Raw genomic sequence first — 10852 nt, forward strand, 5'->3', positions numbered from 1 at the left:
ATCCTTTTATTGTACAGTTCTATGACTTTTACCACATATCTGTGTGAACACCACCACAATCAGGATCTGGAACATTTCCATCCCCTCCCCAAACTCCTTCATACCATCCCTTTCTAGATACACCCTGCCCCCCACCCCCAAGCCGCTGTAAACCATTGGTCTGTTCCCATCACTAGAGTTTTGTCCTTTCCAGAATGTCATATAAATGGAATCGTAAAGTATGCGACCTTTTCAGCCAGGTTTCTTTCATAATGACCTTGAGATTTCTGCACGTTGTGCTGTCTATCAATGGTTTGGAGTAATATTCCATTATAAGGATGCACCACAGTTTGTTTATCCATTTATATAGTCATGGATATTTGGATTGTTTCCAGCTTTAGGAAATCACACTTAGAGCCGCTATAAACATTCACATACAGGTTTTTGTATGACTGTAACTTTTCATTTCTCTACGGTAAATACCTAGAAGTGAAATTGCTGGGTCACGAGGTAAGTGTTTATTTAACTTCATAAGAAACTGCAAACCATTTCCAGAGTGGCTGTGTCATTTTGCTTTCCCACCAGCAATGTATGAGTGATCTAGTTTCTCCACATCGTTGCCAGCATTTCGTGTTGTCAGTATTATATTTCAGTCCTCATTAGAATGTGTGTATCTCACGGTGGTGATAATCTGCAGTTCCCTAATGATGGTGATGCTGAACATCTTTTTATGTGTTTATAGTCCACCGTATATCCTCTGGTGTCATATCTATTCAAATTTTCTCCCCATTTTAAAAATTGGGGTTTTTTTTACTGGAAATGCTGGGGACTGAACCCAGGACCCCTGCATGCTAAGCATGCGCTGTACCACTGAGCTTACATGCCATCTCCATCCCCCCAACCTCCCCACTCCCTATCTTGATTTTTTATTATTGAGCTTTGAGAATCCTTTACATATTCTGGATATAAGTTCTTTATCTGATATATGATTTGCAAATACTTTCTCCTAATCTGTAGCTTCATTCTTTTCATTCTTTTAACAGTGTCTTTCACAGAGCAAAAGATTTTTACTTTTGGTGAGGTCGAATTTAATCATTTTTCAGTTATATTTCATGTGTTGGGTGTCATGTCTAAGAACTCTTCTCCTAATTCCTGGTTGCAAAGATTTTCTCCCATGTTTTCTTTCTAAAGTTTGATCGTTTTATGTTTGACATGTAGCTCTATGATCTGCTTTTGTTCATTTTTGTATAAAGTTTGAGGTTTCCATCGATATTCTTTTTTTTTTTTTTTTTCACATGGATTGCTAATTGTTCCAACACCACTTTTTGAAAAGACTGTCCTGCTTCCATTGACTTTCTTTTGCAACTTTGTCAAAAAATCAAAGGTCAATATTTGTGTGAGTCTATTTCCGAACTCTCTATTTTGCTCCATTGATCTTTGTGTCTGTTCCTTTGCCAATACCACAGTGTCCTGAATACTATGGTTTCACCGAAATTCTTAAAATTGAGTAGTGTGATCCCTCCAACTTGAGTCTTCCTTTTCAAAATTCTTTTAGCTACTCTAGTTCCTTTGTCCTTCCATATAAATTTTAGTATCAGTCTATATCCACACAAACTCCTGCTGGGATTTTGATTGGTATTGAATTAAATATTTTGATCAATTTGGGGGAGAACTGACATCTTTTCTGCATTGAGTCTTCCAGTCACTGCACACAACATGCCTCTCCATTTATTGAGCTCTTGTTGATTTCTTTCATCAATATTTTGTAGTTTTCAGCATACAGTTCCTGTATGTGTTTTCTTAGGTTTATAACTGTTTCATTTTTGTTGGTGCTGATGTACATTTTCGGGGGGGGGGTTCTAATTGTACATTTCTGGTTTATAGATGTGTGATTGATTTTTGTTTGTTGATCTTGTTAAGCCTAATTCTGAGTTCCAGGAGTTTTTTGTTTTGTTTTGTTTTTGTAGATTCCTTGAGATTTTCTACATAGAGAAGCTTTTTAAAAAAATTTTTTTTAACTTTTATTGAAGTATAGTTGCTATACAGTATTATGTAAGTTACAGGTATATAACATAGTGATTCACAATTTTAAAGCATATACACCAATTATAGTTATTATAAAATATTGGCTATATTCCGTGTTGTACGATATATCCTTCTAGCTTATTTTATACATAACAGTTTGTACCTCTTAATCCCTTGCCCCTAAATTGCTTTTCCCCTTCCCTCTCCCCACTAGTAATCACTAGTTTGTTCTCTGTATCTGCACAATCTTGTCGTCTGTGAATAGGGACAGTTTAATTTCTTCCTTTCCAATCTGTATGCCTTTTACCTTTTTCTTGCCTAATTGCACTTGTGAAGACTTCTAGTACTATGTCTAGTACAAGAGGTGAGAGTGAACAACCTTGCCTTCTTCCCAATCTTAGGGTGAATGCATTCAGTCTTTCACAATTGTGATGTTAGTTGCAGACATATATATATATTATAAATGCCTTTATCAGGTTGAGGAAATTCACTGCCATTGGTAGTTTGTTGACTTTTTAATCATGAAAGGGAGCTGAATTTTGTCAAATGCCTTTTCTGCATCTATATGATCATGTAGTTTTCTTGTCTTTTATGCTCTTAATATTCTGGGGGGAGTAATTAGGTTTATTACTTTTTTTAATGGTAGTACTGGGGATTGAACCCACGACCTCTGTGCATGCTAAGCAGACCCTACCACTGAGCTATACCCTCCCTCTCAACATGTTTTGTTACACGCTGGCTGAAGCCCAGCCATTTCATTTTGCTTTGTGCAAAGAGAGTTCATACATGCCCAGGTCAGACCGGAGGTGGTGATGGGAGGGCGAAACAGATGGGCTGGGTACATCAGGCTGGAGTTTGCTTGCTTAATCTTTCCAGCCTGAGTTTCCTCCATCAAGCCGAGCTCCCAAAAACCTACTGACAAGTTAATATATATATATATTGTGTGTGTGTGTCTCAGGAAGTTTACTGTCCCCCCACCCACGAAAAATATTTTATAAAATCTTCCAGTGTCATCTTCAAGAAACCACCCCCCACTGCCCCAGCTCCTGCCACCCTGGCCCTCCTCTGTCCCCACAACCCTGAACTGTTCCCCAGCGCCAGTACAGTGCCTGCCTTATCCAGTCTCATCTTTGGCCATCCATTGCAACCCTGGCTTTCTGTGGGTGCCCTTGTTGTACTGGGGAGGGGGGCACATGGGCTGTGGGTGGTAAGGATGGTGGAAGCTGTGGGCGGTAGGGGAGGATGATGGGATTCAGGTAGCCTGGTGGCTGGGATTTGCAGACAGGGAGTGGGCCATGGCTGTCATGAGGCCATTGCAGTGCCGCTGGTTCTGGGGCAGGGTGGGGGGAGCGAGTGCAAAGCCTGGAGAACGTGGCCAGTGCATCGGCGAAGTTTGGTGGTGTGGCAGGGGTTTGCTGGGGGTGCACATCTTCTGGTGGCAGTGGTAACTATTGGGAATGTTGGTTTCCTGGAAAAACGTGCTCAGGGTGGCTTCCAGCTGCCAGTGCACCGCCTGCAGCAGCCGCTTCTCCTAGTCTGCTGTGTGGCCCGAGGCCAGCACCAACTGATTGATCAGGACCTGGTGCCGCAGCTCATCCATGTTCACTGACAGGGCTTGGGTCTCCTCACACTCCTGAGCTTGGAGGCTGTGGGAGGCCGGCTGCCCTTGTCCGGAGTGCACAGCCTCCCGACCCTCGCCAGCCCTCCTTCCAGCTCAAGTGGCTGGCGGACACCACTAATCACAATTCTTAAAATGATTTATATAACACCAACATAAAAATACCCGCCCCCAGAAAAAAAAGGAAAAAGATATGTTTAAGTAAGTCCTTGCTATTGTTCAAGCATAATCAAAAAAATATCTTTGCATAGAGCTTCTTATTGGAAGTAAAGGAAAAGTTAGTTTCATTAGCGTCAGGAACAAGGTGAGGATGTCTGCTCTTAGTGGAGATTCTAGCCAAAAATGCAACCAGCCAAAAAAAGGCAGGGGTGGGGAAATAAAGACATGCATATTAGAAAAGAAGAAGTAAAAATGTCTTTATTCATAAACAATATGATCCTCTATGTAGAAAATCTGATCCTAAGGAATCCTTTAAAAAATAACTATTAGAACTAAGAAGTGAGTTTAGCAAGGTTTCAGGATACAAAATCAACTGCAGTTCAACATGCTAGCAATGAGCAATCCAAAAGTAAAATTAAGGGGAAAAAACTGCATTGACAATTGTAACTAAAAGAATAAAATACTTAGGAATGAATTTAACAAAGGAAACTCAAGATTTGTGCGCTAAAAACTTAAATCATTGCTGCGAGAAATTAAAGAAAGTCTAAATAAATGGACAAACAATTCACATTCATAGGAGACCCTCTCTCTATATATATGTTTTAGAAATTATTTTTTGTTTCTTTTATCTTTTTTTTGGGGGGGGGAGTGGGGTTTTTTTTATTTTTAGAGGAGGTACTGGGGATTGAACCCAGGACCTCTTGCATGCTAAGCACGTGTTCTATCACTGAGATATACCCTCCCCCCTCAATATTGTTAAGATGGTAATTCTTCCAAAATTGTTCTATAATTACAATGAAATCTCTAAGAAAATCCTGGAGGGCTTTGTTGTAGGTATTGACAAGCTAAACCTAAAATTTATATAGAAATGCAAATGACCTAGAATAGCCAAAACAATTTTGAAAAAGAACAAAGCTTCTACTACCCAATTTCAAAAGTTAATCATGACAGGGTGGTATCTGCACAAAAATAGTCATATAGATCAATGTAATCAAATTGAGAGTCTAGAAATAACCCCTACATTTATGGTCAATTGATTTTGACAGAGTACTAAGATAATTCAGTAGGGAAAAGACAGTCTTTCCAACAAATGGTCCTGGGACAACTGGATATCCATATGGAAAAAGTAAATTTAGGCTGTTATCTCACACCATACACAAAAATTAACTCAAAATAGATCCTAGACCTATAGCTAAAACTATAAAATGTTAAGAAGAAAACATAAGAGAAAATCTTTGCAACCTTGAGGTTAGGTAAAGAGTTCTTCAAAAAGACACCAAAGAAGGGAGAAGGGATAGATCAGTGGTAGAGTGCATGCCTAGCCAGCATGAGGCCCTGGGTTCAAGTCTCAGTAGCTCCATTAAAAAATATAAGTAAAAAAACCTAATTACCTCCTCCTGGCAAAAAAGAAAAAAAAAATGTATACAGTGCTGCATGTCAATTATATTTCAATAAAACTGGAGGGAAAAAATTTTTTAAAGATACCAAATAACTAATAAAAGAAAAAAGTTGACGGAAACAGCCTAAATGTCCATCAACAGATGACTGGATAAAGAAGATGTGGTGTATTTATACAATGGAATACTATTCAGCCATAAAAATGACAACATAACACCATTTGCAGCAACATGGATGTCCCTGGAGAATGTCATTCTAAGTGAAGCAAGCCAGAAAGAGAAAGAAAAATACCACATGAGATTGCTCGTATGTAGAATCTAAAAAAAAAATAGAACATAAATACAAAACAGAAACAGACTCATAGACATAGAATACAAACTTTTGGTTGCCAAGGGGGAGCAGGGTGGGAAGGGATAGACTGGGAGTTCAAAATTTGTTGATACTGACAGGCATATGTAGAATAGGTAAACAAGATTATACTGTATAGCACAGGGAAATATATACAAGATCTTGTGGTAGCTCACAGAGAAAAAAAATGTGACAATGAATATATATATGTTCACGTATAACTGAAAAATTGTGCTCTACACTGGAATTTGACACAACATTGTAAAATGACTATAACTCAATAAAAAATGTTAAAAAAAAAAAAAAAGAATGTTACCAAATGCTGCAGCCTAGGACTTTAGCATTTAAGTATGCAACTGGTCCTGCAAGAAGTAAAAAATATTCTTTGAAGTATTCTTGAAATATTCTTCCTGGGACATCATGGATGTCTAAGTTACTTTCTTAGGATAAAGCTTCCACAAATAAAAAATCCCTCTGTTCCCTGACCCCCCCCCAAAAAAGTTGATATTGGATTTCACTAAAGTTTAAAATGTTTGCACTTCAAAAGACACTGCCAAGAAAACGAAGACAGTGCTTGCGTCAGCAGCACACATACTAAAATTGAAACAATACAGAGAATAGCATATCCCCTGCACAAAGATGGCACCCAAATTTGTGAAGCATTCCATATTTTTTGAAAAACCCATTAAAATGAAAGAATTTAAAAATTACAGAAATATTTAAAATGAAGAGTAAAAAGTTCACTACCTAAAATTTCTATCACCCCAGAATAACCATTGTTGAAGGACTGATATATACTGATGTATCTTCAGTAACAATATATATCTATATCAGTAATAATATATATCTAATATAGATAGATGTATATTCAGTATTTTTCCAATGAATATTGTAAAATAAAACTATGTTTTTCTCAAGAAACATGAAAAGGCAAACAATAAACTGGAAGAAAATATTTCCAAATCACATATCTGATAATGGACTTGTATCCGGAAAATACAAAGAACTCTTAAAACTCAATAAAAAGACAAACAACTCAACTGAAAAATTAGCAAAAGATTTGAGTATACATTTCACCAAAGAAGATATAGGAATGGCTAATAAGTACATGAAAGGATACTCAGCACCATTAGTCATTAGGGAAATACAAATTAAAACCCCAATAAGATGCCGCTATACACCATTTAGAATGACTATTACCAGAAAGACAGATAATACCAAGTGTTGAGGAGGATGGGGAGAAACTGGAATCCTCATCCACTGCTGGTGGGAATTTAAAATGGTACAGCCATTGGAAAGAGGTTTGACAGGTTTCTTGAAAACTTACGGATAAACTAACCATACGACCCAACAATTTCACTCCTAGGAATCTACTCAAGAGAATAAAAACATGTCCATACAAAGACTGGGATGTGAATATTTATAGCAACATTATTCGTAATAACCAAAATCTCGAAACTATCTATATTTCTATTACTAAGGAGTGGATCAACCAAATGTGGTATATCCAAACAAAATTACTATCAACAATAAAAAGGAACAAAATACTGATACACGCTACATACAACATGGATGAATCTCAAAAACATTATATTAACAGGCAAAAGAAGCCAGATACAAAGGCCCACATATTGTATGATTCCATTTATATGAAATGTTGGGAAAAGGTAACTCCATAGGGACAAAAAGGTCAGTGGTTGCCTACGGCTGGGGGGTAGGGAGTGGGGAGTGATGACAAGTGGGCTTGCGGGAAATTTTGGAAGTGATGAGAAAGTTCTGAAACTGGATGGTGATGATGATTGTATGATTCTATAAATGTATTAAAAATCATTGAAAGAGAGTGGGAGGGGATAAGTTGGGAGTTTGAGATTTGCAAATATTAGCTACTATATATAAAATACATGAACAAGTTTCTTCTGTATAGCACAGGGAACTATATTCAATATCCTGTAGTAACCTACAGTGAAAGATGAAAAGAAATATATATGTACATATATGACTGAAACATTATGCTGTACACCAGAAATTGACACAACATTGTAAACTGACTATACTTCAATTAAAGTAAAATAAAATAAATCACTGAATTGTACACTTACAATGAGTGAATATTATGACATGTAAATTATACCTTGATGAAGCTATAAAAAATTGGACCCAGAGCCAGGAGAAATGGACAGGCTTTATCTTGCCCCAGCAGCTGCAGCAACACCAACCACAGTGTGTGCCTGGAAGATAAGCCGAATGAGAAAGGAGGGCTGGGAGATGCTGCTGCCGTCACTGTTCTCCCGACCAAAGACTGTTGACTTCCTCAAGGACCTGCTATTAGAATTGAGAGCTTTTCTAGGGATCTTGGCAACAAAATACTGCATTCTCTTGGCTTGAAATCAGACTCTTCCAGGCTTCCACAAATAGACCATGGTTTCTGTGCTATCTCTCTGTTTCTCCCCAAATCATCACCAATAACAAGGGAGGTGCAGCTGCACCAATTTCTGAAACCAGGAAGGGATCACAGGTGCTATGGGGCCTTAATATCATCAAAGACACCATTTGTTGGCCTTTGGAAATAAACACCCATTTCCCTCAAAAGGTCTCCCAAAGTTTTCCCACTACCCCTAAGCTTATTTCTTTTATCCTTCCAACAGATGTCCCATCCTACATGATCGGAAAAAGAGGATGACTTCTCCTTACCTTTCTTCTCTTCTTCCTGCTCAGTCTTTGACATCTTCACCCTATTCTTGCTTCCTTCTCTGGATCTCTGGAGCCCTATAGGATGAAGAGGCTATATTCTAAGATTATGTCCTTTCTAGTTTTTTTTTTAATGTAAAACATTTTTTTTCTTTCTTCCTTAAAAACATGGGGAGAATAGTTAGAAGTTGATGCTTTGGGGGTGGGGCTGGAGGTAATAGCTCAGAGGGAGAGGTCATGTTTAGCATGTACCAGGTCCTGGGTTCAATCTTTACCAAAAAAAAAAAAAAAAAGAAGTTGAGTCTTTATTAGATTGTTAAGTTTCAAACTTGGTAAAATTGACAGTTGGACAACATCTAATCCTTCCCACACATACACACACATGAGGATACCTGTTTGCTTGCAGGAGAAGGGGGAGATTCATTAATCCATCAAAAATTTCTCTAGTGTCCGTGTTATGTATTTAAATTATCTTACACTTTAAAAATACATGTAATACATATTATGAATTAATCATTTATCACAAAATCGTTTATCATAACTTATTTATAGTAAAGTATTTCATTTTAAACTAAAATCATTTATAATAAATGCTTCTCATAAATTAATAATTTATAATAAAGTTCTCCATATTGTCTCTAAAAAGTGGCAACATTTGGGCACAGGGTATAGCTCAGTGGTAGTGTACATGCCTAGCATGCAGGAGGTCCCCAGTGCCTCCATTAAAAAAACAATTAGGGGGAAGGAGATAGCTCAGTGGTAGAGTGCGTTCCTAGCAAGCACAAGGTCCTGGGTTCAATCCCCAGTATCTCCATTGAAAATAAACAAATAAATAAAACCTATTTACCTCCCCCCCCCCAATACAATGCGGTCTGTCAATTTTATCTCAATTTTTAAAAAACTGGAAGGAAAGAATTTTTTAAGGTGTATAAACAAACAAATAAACAAACCAACAAACCTAATTACACCCCCCCGGGGAGGGGGGAACAAAAAAACAAGAGAAAAATAAAAAAATAAATTAAATAAATTGCAATCTTTGCAGAAGGGTGGATTCTGCTAAAGGGACAATAGGAAAACTGATCGTAATAGCATACTGTCGCTTGCCTCCAGGACATGGCCAGAGGCAATCTTGGAGGAATGAAAAGAATGGGAGGCGGGAGGTACGCAGCGCCCGGCTCAGGTGTCCTGGGGGCGGCAGCAGCCTCCTTCGTCTGGAGCGGAGAGGACTTCCAAGAAAGTGAATATTAAGTGTCTTATTTTGTTTTCTGCTGTGAGGCCCGGGCTTAGCATCCTCTCCTGCGGCCTCACAAACACATAGAAACAGAGAAAAGAACAAGTATTCCGGAGACAGTGGAATGAGAACCGAAGGCGATCACAAAGACGTATTATCTAGGTAGTAGCTGCCAAGAAGTAAATAACATGTAATGTGACAGTAAAAAAAAAAAATGATGATGCTCATGACAGAAAGAATATAATATAGGAAAACTTAAGACTCTGGGCTAAGGGAACCTTGTTTAATTAATTACGTGGGATTTAATCGCATCGGCTTTTGTCAAAATTTTTTTCTCCGGCGGCCTCGTTCTTTGCTTTCTGTTTCCAAAATGTATGTGTCTCTGGTCAGAATGTGTTAAATATAAATAACTGTCTACCTGTATCGGTTCGCCCCGATTCTGCCCTTTATTTTGCGCTCCTGTGCCCTTTCTCGACGATGAAATTTTGGAGGAGAGGCCAAGCCTGTTCCAGGCTCCTTCCACATTGTATGGCAAACTGCAGGTGCCCAAACGCATTTACAGCTGTTTGTTTGTTCTCCTGGAGGGAGGAAATCATTGGGTCTATTCATGTACTTTTTTTTTTTTAATGGAAGTACTGGGGATTGTACCCAGGACCTCGTGCATGCTAAGCATACGCTCTACCACTGAGTTACCCTCTCCCCAAAGGTAGTCAATAAATATTTTTTGGAAAACAATTTCTAATCTCCTGGGAATCATTGGCGAACTTGCAGCCAAGCGAAAGCGGTAGAATTCAGTGGCTGATTAAGACCTAAAATGGATGCTATTCCTACCCTGGAGATTTCAAACACGGGTCCAATGGTTTAAAGGGATTAATGAAAAGAGGAATCATCAGCAAGATCCCAAGATGTTTTTCCGCTTGGGTTCCAAGCAAACATTGACTTTGCTTATTCATTTTCCCAGAAGGTGGCAGCAGGAATCTCTTCTTCGCCCAGGCGTTGCTAAGAGGCGTACTTTGGGAGGCCGCTCTGTGAAAGGTGGTAACAGATGCGGTTTGGGGCGCTCACGTCGCATCCCTTAGAGGAGCGTGAAGGGTGGCGCCAGGCGCAGGGCATCCGGGGGCAGCGAGGAGGGAGGCGCCGGGAAGGGAGGTTGGGGGTGAGCAGCAGGACTTCTCCCCAGCTGTCGCCCAATTAGAAAGACAGCGATTTAACAGAAGGCTGAGAAGACTCCCAGGGCCAGGTCTGGGGTACACTCTTTGTTTTACCTCTCTTCCCATACAAAGAACTGAAAGAGAAAAAGAAAAAAAAACAAACATTGAATGACAAGAATTAATGGTGTCAGACAAACACCATCAAAGACCATTTAAGAACTGCCCATCTGTGCGGGAAATAAATGAATGAGACAA

At 38.8% G+C, this 10852-nt stretch overlaps 1 non-coding gene across 1 annotated transcript; it reads left to right on the forward strand.

The window, feature by feature from the left end:
• The first annotated feature begins 6097 nt into the window (after nucleotides 1-6097).
• LOC116662346 lies at nucleotides 6098-6201 on the forward strand. The gene has a single exon (XR_004318382.1). It is a non-coding gene; the product is annotated as a U6 spliceosomal RNA (small nuclear RNA).
• Nucleotides 6202-10852: the final 4651 nt, after the last annotated feature.

Source organism: Camelus ferus, chromosome X, assembly GCF_009834535.1.
Source record: "Camelus ferus isolate YT-003-E chromosome X, BCGSAC_Cfer_1.0, whole genome shotgun sequence".
Classification (NCBI taxonomy): domain Eukaryota; kingdom Metazoa; phylum Chordata; class Mammalia; order Artiodactyla; family Camelidae; genus Camelus; species Camelus ferus.